Below are 15818 nucleotides of genomic sequence, written 5' to 3'. Positions count from 1 at the left end.
GGCCCCAGAAGACAATAAGGCTCACCTGCTGACATAGGTGGAAAACTAAATTTCCTAGGAAACAATTTCCACTTTGTGTTGCTGAGTGGGGATTGTTCCATGGATAATTTAGTCTTTTTTGTTATTCACTTGTTATTCAGTATTCCTCAGTCTTTCCTGATTATGTACTTATTATTCTTATTTTCCATTCTTATTTTCCTGTGGTGATTTGTGATTTAACAAAATTACAACAATAATATAATAAGAATTTCATCCTGAAGAACTTTCCCCTATTTTAATCCCAACTTAGTTAAAACATAGTGTTTATCTATTAACTAGTTATATATAAACTTTAGAGTTAGGATCTTAATGAGGTTCATAAAAGTTAGACATATATTATCCAAAAAACCTAGCTGTGAGTTTTGTCCTTGATTTTAAAAGCTTTTAAGTGATAGCTAGTTTAGTTAAGTTGGTTTATATTTACTTATGCTATCTCCCTGCCATAATGCTTTGAAGATAAGTACCAGTCTACAAACAAGGTTTGCGAATGTCAAATTCTTGTATCTATGGCCTCTTCAAAGTACTCTCTAAGTTTAGTTAAGATAGAGATCTTAAAACATGATGTATAGCTGCTATGCCATGTAATAGTTAACCAATGTACTTTTAACATTGTGATGTAATCTATAGTGAAAAACTGTCTATATAATCAACCACTGTGGCCAATAAAGTTTGAGCAGTCCAGCTCCCTGAAAGGGACAAAGAGGCTGTCTATGATGCAAAAGCTGACGTCTGTCCATCTTCTTCGGGAAAGTGTACACTCCTTGGCCTCTGGAGCTGGCCTCAGGCAACCCCTCAACCACTTCTAAGCATCACCATATTCCATGATTGAGAGCTCCAACTGTTTACATAATTATTTTTCTATTGGGGGACATTAACATTGTTTCCATTTTTTCATTAATAAATCTGAATTGATAGTATTATCCGTAAATATATTATTTATCTTGCCAAAAGGAGAGTTTTGGGGTAGAAATCCTCACTCAACACAGGGCTAGATCCAGTTAATCCAAAGCAATTTTTTCTTTAGGGGAGTCCTAAATTTTCTGTGTGGCTTTGGCAAAAGGAAATAATTTAAAAGCCTAATTAAACCAAGCAGGAGACATAACTCTCCCAGACTTCAAGAAATACTACAAAGCCACAGTCATCAAAACAGTATGGTACTGGTATCAAAACAGACAGACAGACCAATGGAACAGAATAGAGAATCCGGAAATAAACCCTGACACCTATGGTCAATTCATCTTTGACAAGGGAGGCAAGAACATAAAATGGGAAAAAGAAAGTCTATTCAGCAAGCATTGCTGGGAAACCTGGACAGCTGCATGCAAAGCAATGAAACTAGAACACACCCTCACACCATGCACAAAAATAAACTCCAAATGGCTGAAAGACTTAAATATACGACAGGACACCATCAAACTCCTAGAAGAAAACATAGGCAAAACACTCTCTGACATCAACCTCATGAATATTTTCTCAGGTCAGTCTCCCAAAGCAATAGAAATTAGAGCAAAAATAAACCCATGGGACCTCAACAAACTGAAAAGCTTTTGCACAGCAAAGGAAACCCAAAAGAAAACAAAAAGACAACATACAGAATGGGAGAAAATAGTTTCAAATGATGCAACTGACAAAGGCTTAATCTCTAGAATATATAAGCAACTTATACAACCCAACAGCAAAAAAACCAATCAATCAATGGAAAAATGGGCAAAAGACCTGAATAGACATTTCTCCAAAGAAGATACACAGATGGCCAGCAAACACATGACAAAATGCTCAACATCGCTGATTATAAGAGAAATGCAAATCAAAACTACCATGAGATACCACCTCACACCAGTCAGAATGGCCATCATTAATAAATCCACAAATAACAAGTGCTGGAGGGGCTGTGGATAAAAGGGAACCCTCCTGCACTGCTGGTGGGAATGTAAACTGGTACAGCCACTATGGAGAACAGTTTGGAGGTACCTTAGGACTCTATACATAGAACTTCCATATGACCCTGCAATCCCACTCTTGGGCATCTATCCGGACAAAACTCTACTTAAAAGAGACACATGCACCCGCATGTTCATTGCAGCACTATTCACAATAGCCAGGACATGGAAACAATCCAAATGTCCATTGACAGATGATTGGATTTGGAAGATGTGGTATATATATACACAATGGAATACTACTCAGCCATAAAAAAGGATGACATAATGTCATTTGCAGCAACATGGATGGAACTAGAGAATCTCATCCTGAGTGAAATGAGCCAGAAAGACAAAGACAAATACCATATGATATCACTTATAACTGGAATCTAATATCCAGCACAAATGAACATCTCCTCAGAAAAGAAAATCATGGACTTGGAGAAGAGACTTGTGGTTGCCTGATGGGAGGGGGAGGGAGTGGGAGGGATCGGGAGCTTGGGCTTATCAGACACAACCTAGAATAGATTTACAAGGAGATTCCGCTGAATAGCATTGAGAACTATGTCTACATACTCATGTTGTAACAGAACAAAGGGTGGGGGAAAAACTGTAATTGTAATGTATACATGTAAGGATAACCTGACCCCCTTGCTCTACAGTGGGAAAATAAAAAAATAAAAATAAAAAATAAATAAATAAAAGCCTAATTATAGGAAATAAGATTTAGGACTCATTTTTCCTTTATTAGTGATGTAGATAGGACATTTTTAAGGTAAGGTAGCTTCTCATCTATCAGGAATGTTATCTGTTGCCCGGTTTATAGCCAGGAAACAGCAGGTCATGTGTTTATTTTGCTTTAGGTGGCTGTATGACAATGGATATGTACTGTAGCTTCTAAGGTTCCAGAGAATCAAACAACTTGCATACTTGAGGATACTCTTGGAAAGTGTGGATTATTATGGCAGAATACCAGAAAGAAGGCTGCATATTCCTTTAACAGAAGATTAGGAAAAAAAAAAAAGAAAAAAAAAAAAGGAATAAAGAGCTCACCTTCTTGGAGAAATGCAAAGACTTGAGGACTATGTAAAAGGTGCATTGCCAAGGGAATGGTGTATCCTAACCATCCCCCACCTAGATTAACTGCAATGAATCCTAGCAAACCAATCTCTTTGGTCTGATCCTATCATAATGGTGTAACCAGCACACTCTGGCCACAGGTAGGAGGAATAAATGGTATTACTTCATTATTTCCAACATAAAAGTCTCAAGAGAGAACATATTCAAGTAATTTCAACTAAGAATACATACCACCTCACCTGAGTTTTACCAATTTCTTTTCCATTTCCTCAGGGTGCAGAAAAAATGGAAAAACAAGTAGTCATCTCATTATACTCTTAGTTGAGAAAATAATAATAATAATAAAAAGCAAAGATACACTTCTGGGCAGAGAGACTGAAAGTGAACCACAATTTACCATAGCAAATAGGATGTATAGATAAACTCCCAAAAAGGAGAAAAATACAAAATAAAGCAATCTTGGCAACGAGGTCAGCCTAAAGAAAAAAAAATTAAGGAAAAGGAGGGATGAAAGAACAAAATGGGAAATGAGTGGGAAATGAGGGTGAAAGGAGGAAGGAAGAAACAACTGGTCCACCCCAAAATCCCATATGAGATCCATTATGGTTGTTTGCATTTTATCAGCTTGATACAGACAAATAAATTGATAAGTTATGTGTTGAAAATGGTAAAGCCACAACATAGAAAGTGTTTGGATTCTTGGAAAGAAACTCATCAGAGAGCTGTCTATTCTCAGGAACACCCATGTAAGAAATAAACTTCTATCATATATGAAACACATCTGTATTTATTTCTTTGTTATGGCAGTTAGCCTTACCTTAATAAATGTTATGTATGCAAAAAAACAGATAAACCCATGATAGGTGAAGATATAATTCAAAGATGAGAAGCAAATTTCTCTCACTGTTTCACATTACAACAATAAGAACCATAAGAACTTAGAGCAATAAGAACTCAAGACAATGTATTAAAACAAAATAATGTGTAAAAAAGGCAACTACTAACTTACCTTAAAAACTATTATGAGAAAGAAAACCAAAAACATTATGAAATTTAAATTAGAAAAAAGAGTAAATATTACTGTGAAACAAATACAGTAAATACAGAAAAAGACAGAAGATAAGTCAAAGAAATTCAAATAATATATTACAATGTTAATTGATAAGGAACACAACAATAGGGAAAACATTCAAAATTTAATACTTTTTTTTTTTTTTTTTTTTTTTGTCTTTTGTTGTTGTTGTTGTTGTTGCTATTTCTTGGGCCGCTCCCGCGGCATATGGAGGTTCCCAGGCTAGGGGTTGAATCGGAGCTGTAGCCACTGGCCTACGCCAGAGCCACAGCAACGCGGGATCCGAGCCGTGTCTGCGACCTACACCACAGCTCAGGGCAACGCCGGATCATTAACCCACTGAGCAAAGGCAGGGACCGAACCCGCAACCTCATGGTTCCTAGTCGGATTCGTTAACCACTGTGCCACGACGGGAACTCCCAAAATTTAATACTTTTAATTTCTAAAATTTAATAATACTTTAATCTTGCATATTAAAAAAATTTATTTTTGGAGTTTCTGCTCTGGCACAGTAGGTTAAGAACCCAATTTCAGCAGCTTGAGTCACTGTGGAGCTCCAGGTTTGATCCCTCTGGCCCAGCACCATGGATTAAAGAATCAAGCACTGCCACAGCTGCAGCATAGGTTACAGCTGCAGCTTGTATTCAGTTCCTGGCCCAAGAACTTCCAAATGCTACAGGCAAGGCCATTTAAAAAAATTCTACATTTAAGAAAAATTCATCCTAAAATCTTTTTACAAAAACATACACTAGATAGTCTGTAAAAAGACCAGAAAGAGAAAATTTTTAAATACCAATGCAGGAAACAAATTTATTACCAAGGCAAAACTGAGATTTATCTAAGCATTATTCAGTGTCAGAAAACAATGGCAATGACTTCAAAGCTAAGAGAAATCAGAGCCTAAAGAACTTTAAAGTATCTTTGAAAAACACAGAACAAAAAATGCCATTTCTGGCATTAGTGGACAAACAATTCAGACCAATTCTCCTTCAGTAAATAAAAAAATACTACATATATTTAAGTCCACTGAAGATAAACACAGCAAAATTCGTGCAGGGCTAAAAGTATAGAGTGAGAGATCCCAAAGAGATAAGTCGTCTATCTGTGCCACTTTAAACTTTGATAATTCAAAGCTGTGGCACAGATTTTGAAAATGTGAGCATAGCATATAGAAATTGAGAATATGAGCAGGATTTGGGCTCTTTCACAGGACTGGACAGTGTTGGAGTTCAGGAGCCATCAGGGAGTTTCCAAGTTTCCCATTGTTACCAACTCTAGAGGACCACACAATAGGTGGGGCACACACTAGAAAACAATTTCAATTGGAAAAAGGGAGCTTTCACAGCTAGAAGCCCAACTTTGAGAAAGAGGCTTAGTACAGCTGGGCTTGTTAGGCTAAGTAAATTGGGCCTTGCTTCTCATTGACACGTTGAGAAAGTTAACTGCAGGCTTGGAGCTACGCCAGAGTAAAAATAGTTAAGATGACCACATTAATCACTCCTGGGGTTAAGGAGATCTCCCTAACTAACTATGCGCAGAAAGACTCCTAAGGGTAAAAAAGAGAGGGTACACCAGACCATAAGAAGTCCTGATAGCGGTCCCATAAACCCTTGCTCTGGAATCCATCCTGGCTAAAAGATGCACAAGTGTATCAGCTGGGGGTTGGAGGGAGTCTGATCAAGTTTGAGAAATTAAACAAGATAAGTGGCCAAAGGAAAACAAAGACCCAGAAGAACTGTACTGTATAAGTGATTTAAATCACCTCTCTGGTGGGCTCCTCATTCAGGAGGAGGCCCACACCTGTGCTCCTCTTTTGGTTGTGTATTACTACCTTGATTCTCTCTTAAATCAGCTACTTCTCTGTGTGCTCTTCCACATGTTGTACTGTGATTTTAATAATAAACTTTGTGCTTTTTTTAGTCTTTGCCTCCTTAAAACATTCTTGCTTTCAAAGGCGACAAGATTCAGAGCAATTCTGGCTTTAGCCTCCAGCTGGTCTAGTGGCTAGGATTCCTGATTTTCATCTGGACTGCCCAGGTTCAATTCCTGAGCAGGGAATTAAGATCTCACTTCAAGCTATCACTCACTGCTCTCTTTCAGATGAACTTCCAATTAAATCAATTCTGATGAACTTCAAATTAGCTCAGTTCTTGACTGGATTAAACAATCTGTCCTACCCACTTCCTAACAGAAGTTTGGAAGGCTGGGGTAAGCATTAAGTCAGAGAAAAATTAACTGTAAGAATATTGTAAAAAATATATAATACACAGAAGTCAATAACATCACATAATTATATCAATAGATGTAGAAAAAGCATTTGACAAAATACAGTACTCATTCATAATACAAACCCAGCAAACTTAAGATATGAACTTCCTCAATTTAATAAAGAACATCTTAAAAGACCTAGAGTTAAGCTCAAACTTAATAAGAAACTAGTTATTTTCCCACTAAAATCATGAACAAGACAAAGATGTGCCCTCTCACCACTCCTTTTCAACATCATACTGGAAGTTATAGCCAATGCAGTGAGTGAGGGAAATAAGAGATACAGATTGGCGAGGAAGAAATAAAACTATTTATGGAAATCATGACCATCTAGGCAGAAAATCCGTAACTATTGACCACTGGAACTAACAAGCAGTTATACCAAGGTTGCAGTATACAAAGTTTAAGTACAAAAGTGAATTGCTTTCCTAGCAATGAACAAGTTGAATTTGAAATTAAAAACACAGTATTGGAGTCCCCGTTGTGGCTCAGCAGTAACGAAAACCTGACTAGTATCCATGAAGATGAGGGTTCCATCCCTGGCCTTGAACAGTGTATTGAGGATCTGGCATTGCCATAAACTGTGGTATAGGCCAGCAGCTGCAGCTCTGATTCAACTCCTAGCCTGGGAACTTCTATATGCCACAAGTGCGGCCCTAAAAAGAAAAACAAACAAAACGGTATCATTTACAATAGTATCCCTCCAAAATGAAATACTTAGGTATAAACTGAGCAAGATACATACAAGATCTATATGAAGCAAAACAATAAAATTCTAATGAACAAACTCAATTAAAAAATATATTCCATTTCATGAATAGGTAGACTCAATATTGTCAAAATTTCAGTTCTTCCCAACATGATCTACAGATTCAATGCAATCACAGTCACAATAACAATGTTACCATATAGCTATCTACAAACTGATTCTAAAGTTTACATGGAGAGGCAAAAGACCCAGAAGAGTCAACACTTTGTTATTAAAATAGTACATACTTTGTAATGTTATATAAATGCTTATTATCTATTTCTTTACCCATCTATAAATCATTCACCTATTTCAGTATCTAGAACATTCAACTACATTGGTAATAAAAATATACAGTGAGGTACCTTAGAAAACTATACATAGAACTACCATATGACCCAGCAATCCCCCTCTTGGGCATATATCCAGACAAAACTTGCCTTTAAAAATACACATGTACCCGCATGTTCATTGCAGCACTATTCACAATAGCCAAGACATGGAAAGAACCCAAATGTCCATTGATAGATGATTGGATTAGGAAGATGTGGTATATATACACAATGGAATACTACTCAGCCATAAAAACAATAAAATAATGCCATTTGCAGCAAACATGGATGGAACTAGAGACTCTCATACTGAGTGAAGTCAGAAAGAGAAAGACAAACACCACATGATATCACATATTCGGAACATAATATATGGCACAAATGAACCTTTCCACAGAAGAGAAAATCATGGACTTGGAGAATAGACTTGTGGTTGCCGAGGGGGGAGGGAGCAGGATGGATTGGGAACTTGGGGTTATTAGATGCAGACTGTTGCCTTTGGAATGGATTAGCAATGAGATCCTGCTGTGTAGCACTGGGAACTATGTCTAGTCACTTATGATGGAGCATGATAATGGGAGAAAAAAGAAAGTATACATGTACGTAGAATCTATATATGTATGTGTAACTGGGTCACCATGCTGTATAGTAGAAAATTGACAGAACTCTGTAAACCAGCTATAATGAAAAAAAAATCATTATATAAATATATATATATAGTGAGGATTTTGTTTCTTAAAAACACTTCACTTTTGTATGTAACTTTAGTAATTTTTTAAGAGTTGCTCTAGCTTCACAGAATAATCAAATGGAAAGTACAGGGACTCTCGTACATCCCTCCTCCTCTCTCCGCACACTAACCGTTCCTACTGTCACCATCCCACATCAGAGTAACACATGCTATAAGTGGTGAATTTTCACTGACCTATCATTATTGCTCAAAATCCATAGTTTACAATAAAGTTTATTCTTGGGATTGTATATTTTATGAGTTTTGACAGGTATCTAATGACATGTATCCACTACTACAGTATCACACATATTGTTTCACTACCCTAAAAATCCTGTGTGTGCTCCCCCTATATATTCCTTACTTCCCTCCAACTCTACCAACCACTGATAATTTTACTGTCTCCATAGTTTTGCCTTTTCTACAATGACATATAGCTGTAATTGTACAATGGGTAGATTTTTCAGATTATCACCACCCAACAGCTGAGGCCACAGAGGGGCATGAGTCTTGAGAGCATTCAATTTCTTAGCATTAACACTTTATGATGAAACTGGGGGAAAAACAAAACAAAACAAAACAAAAAAAAAAACAAGCAAAACCCCTTTGCTTTCAGCCTGGAACACTTGAGAAGCAAAATAAAGGAGAGAAGAAGAGGGGGGGTGGGGAAGAAATCACAGCCACAGAGACCTTTGGTTTACATGTGTTGATAGAGGGAAACCTGGAGGGCCTTTGATTCCCTTGGTCCTGGGCAGGGGGAGGGGGTCAAAGCCAGACCTCTCCCTTCTCTTTATTTCACTGTTTGTCCCTAGGATGAGCCTTTGGTGGGTGACTTTTACTCAGCTTTTCAGACTTCTTAGTGTTTGTCCTCTGGCATTCAAGAAGCTTTGTTTGATAATTTGCATTGTTTTATAAGCAAAGCTTGAGAAATCACTTTAGCAAGACAGAACAAACATCTGGTGGTTAAAGGCCTAGGCCCCAGGCATTATCAAACACTCCTTGGGGATGGCTGACTGAAAGTGCTAAAACTAAACTCCAAATTAGATGCCTCATCAAAGGGCTCACCAAATCCCAGGCCTTTGTGAATTTGCCTAGTATCTGCCTTTCTGGCTCAGTTTGGGGTCTGTGACACCAGGAGGGGGCCTGGAGTGTGCTTGGGACTTCTCACAGTCAAGGAGTATATTTCCAAGGGAAATGCGTTAGACATTCAATTTGGAGTCTGTACAAGGCCTAAGATCAACTTTACTTCAACATGCTAGAGAATCAGATGAAGTTTTTTTTGGGGGGGGGCGGGGTGCTGTTGTTTTTTGGCTGCACCCACACCACAGCAGTGACAATGTCAGATTCTTAACACACTCTGCCAACAGGGAACTCTAGGATTATACATCTGAAATCAATCAGAAAATTATTCTCGTTTAACATGCCCAAGGACAGAAACCATGTAGATTTCTGTTAAATAATCCTATAAATGCTTATTTGCAATACTATGGGAATTCACTGAAAACGACAGTGATTTGAAAAACAAGACGGAGTAGTAGAAAAAATATGTAAGTTGTAAGATTTATAAGCCACTACTTGTATCTGAGCAACTTATGTTGCCCAGCTGCCTGGAGAAATTTTCTAACTTAAGATAATAAATGCAGTAGACTTGGCACAGTGCCCAGCACACTGTAAGCACAAGTGATGATTTATATATTATTTATAAATTATTTTCTTCCTGCCAACCCTAATAGTCAGCCAATGTTGGAAAAACAAGCAATTTTAGCCACGTAACATCACTGTGTTTAAAAGTACATTAAAAATCATAAATTCTCAGGAAGCTCTTAACAGGAAACAATCCTCAGCAGGTGGCCCCTTTCTTTGCCACTTTGGCAAAGCTATATTGTAACTAACTTTTAAACCAGGCACTCCATGCTCTACTAATCTCCAACCCTAGCACATTTTTTTTTTAATTGCCTCACCTTCAGCATTTGGAAGTTCCCTGGGTAGGGGAGGAATGGGAGCTACAGCTGCTGGCCACAGCCACAGCCATGCAACCTATGCAATGCTGGCTCCCTAACCCACTGATCAAGGCTAGGGATCAAACACACATCCTCAGAGAGACTACATCAGGTTCTTAATCTGCTGAGCCACAATGAGAACTCCTCAGATCTTTTAATCATACCAAACCTTGTCTAACTTCTCACTTCTTGCCATAGCTCAAAGAAGTAGAAATGAAGAATAAGTAATTAACAAATGACTAGATCTCTTCCCTAGCTTCCCCTGCAGTCACCTTGCAAACAAACTGTGTCACCAAACTGTGAATGAGATAAGGTCTAGAGGAAGATCACAGGACTATGAGGAGCCTGCACACAGGGGGCATGGTGATGATTCTGACCTCCCAATTCAATGATCAACAGATTACTTCTGTTTCCCTTTAAAAGCATCACAGCCCAGCAGAATCTTCAGAGGTGGTCTTTGGAGAACGCCAAGTCCACCGTCTCCCCAGAATGCCAGCATTCCGATTAAAGGCACCTTGCCTTTCTACTAACATTTGTTTATGTCATGAATTTTTTGAGCGGCAAGCAGCAGGACCCAATTCATTCAATAACAGCATATGTTATTGATATGGGTTAAAAGTTGGCTATTGCCCTCACTTATATGTGAAATAAGGGCTAAATGCTGCAAAAAACAAACAAACAAAAAAAAACTGAAGAGATGAACCAGCAGGGAGACTCTATAACTCGAAGAATTTATGTTGCTTCCTATCCTTTCTAGACCGAACTGCAACAGCTCACAGAGAGAATCCAAATTGAGGAGATAAGGTGACCTCTAGGCAATTTTGTGACCATCACCTCGTAATCGCTTTGTCAGTCAGAACTAGCATTGATGGTATTTAGAAATTTCCCACAGGACCACGTTTCTTCTCTGTTATATCCTATTCTCCAATAGCTACCTTAAGTCTTAGAATTACTCCAGAGAATTTCAGGTTCCAAGAAATGACTGCCCAGACACAACAGTATCTTCTCTTAATAATTTCTGCTTGGCGCACTGGGTAACATCTTCCAACACAGGCCAAGAAATCCATGTTGGAGGCAGATCAGAGCCTGTGCATATAGGACAGATATTCAGACCATCTCATTCCTCACTAATTGTCATTTGAGTCCAAAACCTTCCTGAGAGTGGCTCCACTTCACAAAACCAGGGTTCCAGACTTTGCCATGCCTCTGGAATTCACAATCAGAATAAGAAAGTAAGATGGAGACATTTTAGAAGAACCCTGTTTGTAAAGGATGCATGCTGTTTCCACTTAATGTGGCAATCATTCGTCCCTCAGCAAACTCCATGTTCTGAGGGAAGAACATTTATTATTTATTGCATTTTAAAACCATGTGTTATTTTTCTTTCCTCAAAGATATAGACCAAATTCCAAACTCTTAATAGTTTGTAGCACAGGACTGAGAGAAGTATAGGTGGAAGAATTTTCCTGTCACTTTTATTGTTTTTGTGTGTTTTCCCGTCACTTTTATTGTTTTAGCATGTTCATGAGTTTACCTAGAAAATAAATAGGCTAAAATACATATGCCCAAGAACTGATGGTTTTGCTCAGCCATCCTGCAAAAGAGCTGCTGATTCACTACACTCTGATTAAAAAGGCAAGTCGGATCAATTAGGTCTTTAATTTCAGTCATTGGGGCCTATGAGAAGAATGCCTTACCTCAAAATTCAACCTTTTTTTTTAAGTGTTACTCTCTATCAGCCACTACAGAACAGAGGTGGACCAGTTTTAGTCCATGCTTTCCAGAATCATACTGTGTAACGATGCTAATAATTGGGAAGGCAGCTATGCCGACCACTATACCACCATTGACAATACTAATAATATGAAGGATAATATCAGTACTAACAGTGGTTGAATTCTTACCATAAGCCTGGCCCTGTGATCAGTCTTTCCTGCACATTTTCATATAGAAACTTGAAATCAACAATTTCACAAAAAAAGAAAAAAAAAAAAGATGCCCAAAGAGTCTAAATGAATCTCCCAAGACGTTTTAAAATGCAAATTTCATTATTATTCAGGTATGGAGAATCAACAGAGCACAAAATGACTGTATTTAAAAAGATGAAGAGGAGAAACACAAGCCACATCAGAGATGCCTTACCAGGATACCACCACGGAAGGCCACACAGGGAAGCACCAGGGTTGGTTTGAAGACAGAAAGAACTGGAGTAAAACATAGGCAAGAGCCTTTATTCTCCTTCTGTGAGAGGGGGTGGGTGGGGCAAGGTAAACAAACTTAGGATTGGCTGGTGTGAGCAATTTCATTGGCTCTATGGGCTGTGGGTGATTAGTGTGGGGGAGAGGGTTCTGTGTCCCATAAAGGAAGCTATGGAGGGTATGGGCTCTGGATTCGTTGGTTTGCAGGGGAAAGTTGCACTCTCAGGTGAGTCCTTTAGTAACTCTAGAAATTGGCTAAACCTGGGAGAGGCAGCCTTTCCAGGGGTCTTAGATATCAAAACATCAGAAATACTTGGTTAATACTCAAGGTCACAAAATGAATAATGCAGAAAGAGAGTTGGAACCTGGGTCTGACTACAGAGCAATTAATCCCTTAATGACTCTGCTATACTTCTTCAGAGGAAGGCCATAATATTCCTTTATCCCTCACAGTCTCTCTCCAGTTTACTCCACTTAGCAGTTCATATACTGAGGCACGGGGAAGTCATTCTGGCTTATACATGAGTTAACTTGAATTTCATGTTAACTAAAACAGCCTGTTTGTGGCCTATGAAACACACATTGTACATCTGCTTTAATTATTAAAGAAAAAGGCACATTAACTTGAAGTAGAATTTCCACGTTAAAAATAAAGATTAAATGTCCTTCAAATGAAGACTCTCTTCCTGGGTGCCAAGGCCATCACTCACTCTCTGTGTACATACTGATCTGTTTGGTTTGTTGTTTCTTGGGGGGGGGGGTGTTGGATTTGGGGATTTTTGTGTTTTTTTGGAATCCCTGAAATGACTTGTTTGATATCCTTTGTTCTGACAAGACACAAACTGTCCTGAAAACCATGCTTCTCTGGCTCAGTTTCTCAGAGTAATCCAGGAAGCTGGCCTCTGGACTATAGTCTTCGGTTTGGCTCAAATAAAACTCTTTTCTATTCTTATTTTAGACTGTTTATTGATTATTACCATCAATGCAGTAATACAGAAAGGATGCTAATTTTCTGTTCAGGATCTTCTTTTTTGGACTTAAATCTTGCTCCCTCTAGTACCTACCAACCAGTAGTTTTTTTTTGAAATTTTATTTTTATTTTTTACAGAATACACATATTTAAACACAATTACATTCACACAGATTATTATATCATGGATCTTAAGAAACAGATTAAGTAATTTTTAACCTTAGATAAGTTACAGACTTCACTGAGTTTTAGTTTTCTTGCCTGCAAAGAGTAATAATGCTCACCTTGAATAGTTGTTTTAAAGATTAGAGCAAGTATTAGCAGAGTTTTTAGAGCATAGCAAGTGCTTAATAAGCATTATCTATTTAAGAACCACCCAAGAAAGTCTCCTGTCTCTGGAAACATCTTCGGCACAGAAACATTAGCACACACTTAAATGCATTTTAGGGAATATAATGATAGTGATAACTTAAACAGAAAGTACTGTTATGGACTAAAACTTCACATTCTCCCAAAATTCATACATGGAAGTCCTATGCCAATGTGAAGGTATTTAGAAATGAGGCCTTTAGGAGATAAGTAGGGCTAGATTAGGTCATGAGAATGGGGACCTCGTAATTGGATTAATGCCCTTACAAAAGAGAACAGCCACTAGATCTCCCCCTCCCCACTACCCCCATAAGGTCATAACAGAACAGTCATCGGCAAACCAGGAAGAGGGTCTCAACCAATCCTACCACAGTATTTTGTTACAGCAGCCTGAACTAAGTCACGTACTCAGATGCATCTAAATTAAAAGACTCCTTTTAGTTGGTTATATAAAATCATAAAAGCAGAGCAATCTGGACAAAGTTCTAGAGAATGTCTATAATTTTGTAATCAGTTTTCAGGGGATTAAATGGATTTTCCCCCAATCTCCCCTCTTAATTTGCAGCCAATATGATAACAGGGGTCCCTGGATTTGATTCCCAATATAGGCTCTTTCTTTCCTCCATGTTGCCAAGGTTGGCTTTGTACAGACATGAAATGGCATTCACATGTGAAAGCAAAATTTGTGGTATGAAAAAATATATTTCTCCTTATGTGAATTTCTGTACTTATCACTTGGGATGGGGGACTCGCTCTTCTGGGTTAAAGCGTGGCTTCTTACTGATCTTGTTAAAATGCTCACAGTTACCACAATGAGTGGTAACACCATGCACAAAACTGATCAGAGTTAAACAGGCTGTGAGTCCTCAGCCAGAGGGCCATAGTTTGTTTGGTTGTTTTTCATTCTAACATACACCCTACCCCACACCACCCCCTCCCAAACTTCACAAGCATAGGTAATTAGTTATCTGACCAAACAATCAGGATTGGTGATAGGAATAGCTGGGTTAGTGGTGGCACTATTTACCAAGAAAGAGCTGTGGGGAGGGGTGAAGTTGGGAATTTGGGGCCATCAGGAAATCTGAATACTTGCCCTCATATGAGTTTTACCTCCAAAATGTGTGTTTAGAATCATATAATATCACTTGTATGTGGAATCTTTAAAAAGGATGCAAATAAACTTATTTGAAAAATAGAAGCAGACTCACAGACTTTGAAAACAAATGTATGGTTACCAAAGGGGACAGGCTTGAGGGAAGGATGGACTGAGAATTTGGGGTTGGCATATGCACACTGTGGTACATGGAATGACTAGCCAACAGGGACTTGCCATATAGCACAGGGAACTCTATCCAGTATTCCGTGATAATACACAGGGGAAAAAAATCTGAAAAATAATGGATATGTATATGTGTATAACAATCACTTGATTGTATAGCAGAAATTATCACATTGTCAATCAACTGTACTTCAAAAAACCTTCAAAAATGAAAAAAAAGAATACAAAATATGTGTCTGGATAGTTCTTTCACTGTATCCTTAAGAACAGCATATATTTTTTTTAATTAACTAGTTGCTGGATCAACATAGACTGGGAATAAAAAGGGATACAGAGAGGAGCAGAAGACTAAAATTCCAGGACTCCAGGATGTGGTGTTTGATGACTGTCTCAGCCCCTTCTACCTGGGGTGTTTAGCCACAAAGAGGAACCTTCGACTCACCACATAGTAAGAGCTGCAGTGCCCATTCCAGGGGAGAGAGGAATTCTGTCGGGACCTTCAGGTGCCAAGCAGAGAAGGAAGTGCTAGGTCATGCCCTGAAAAGGGACCCCTGGGCATCAGAGTGTAGGTAAGACCTCAGTGTCCCACAGATTCCCTGAGAGCATATTAGGCCCAAGGGAATTATTTTCCTGAAAAGAATCTTAGAGGTCATCTAACACTATTTTGATGAGTAGCTATTGTAGGAATAAAGAAGCTTTCAAACATTGTTAAAGATTTTTTTTAAACTTTTTTAACTTTGTTTTTACACTTATTTTTACAACCTAGAGATGCAGTATGATGCAGTGGTTAATGCTATGGATTTTGAAACTG

General features: G+C 38.3%; 1 long non-coding RNA gene across 1 annotated transcript in view; it reads right to left on the bottom strand.

The window, feature by feature from the left end:
* Positions 1-12397, bottom strand: part of LOC146395764 (uncharacterized) — a 160591-nt gene extending 148194 nt beyond the window's left edge. The window contains exon 1 of the long non-coding RNA XR_014830577.1: positions 12334-12397. This is a non-coding gene — a long non-coding RNA (uncharacterized LOC146395764). The remainder of the gene's footprint in view (positions 1-12333) is intronic.
* Between the last annotated feature and the right edge of the window lie 3421 nt (positions 12398-15818).

The sequence above is a fragment of the Sus scrofa genome, chromosome 15 (assembly GCF_054392235.1).
Source record: "Sus scrofa isolate SSC_HxYL_T2T_F1_AM1 chromosome 15, Sscrofa_HxYL_maternal_Yorkshire_Landrace_v2.0, whole genome shotgun sequence".
In the NCBI taxonomy this organism is placed as follows: domain Eukaryota; kingdom Metazoa; phylum Chordata; class Mammalia; order Artiodactyla; family Suidae; genus Sus; species Sus scrofa.
Note: the sequence above shows the minus strand (reverse complement) of the source record. Positions and strands in the feature narration are given on the sequence as shown.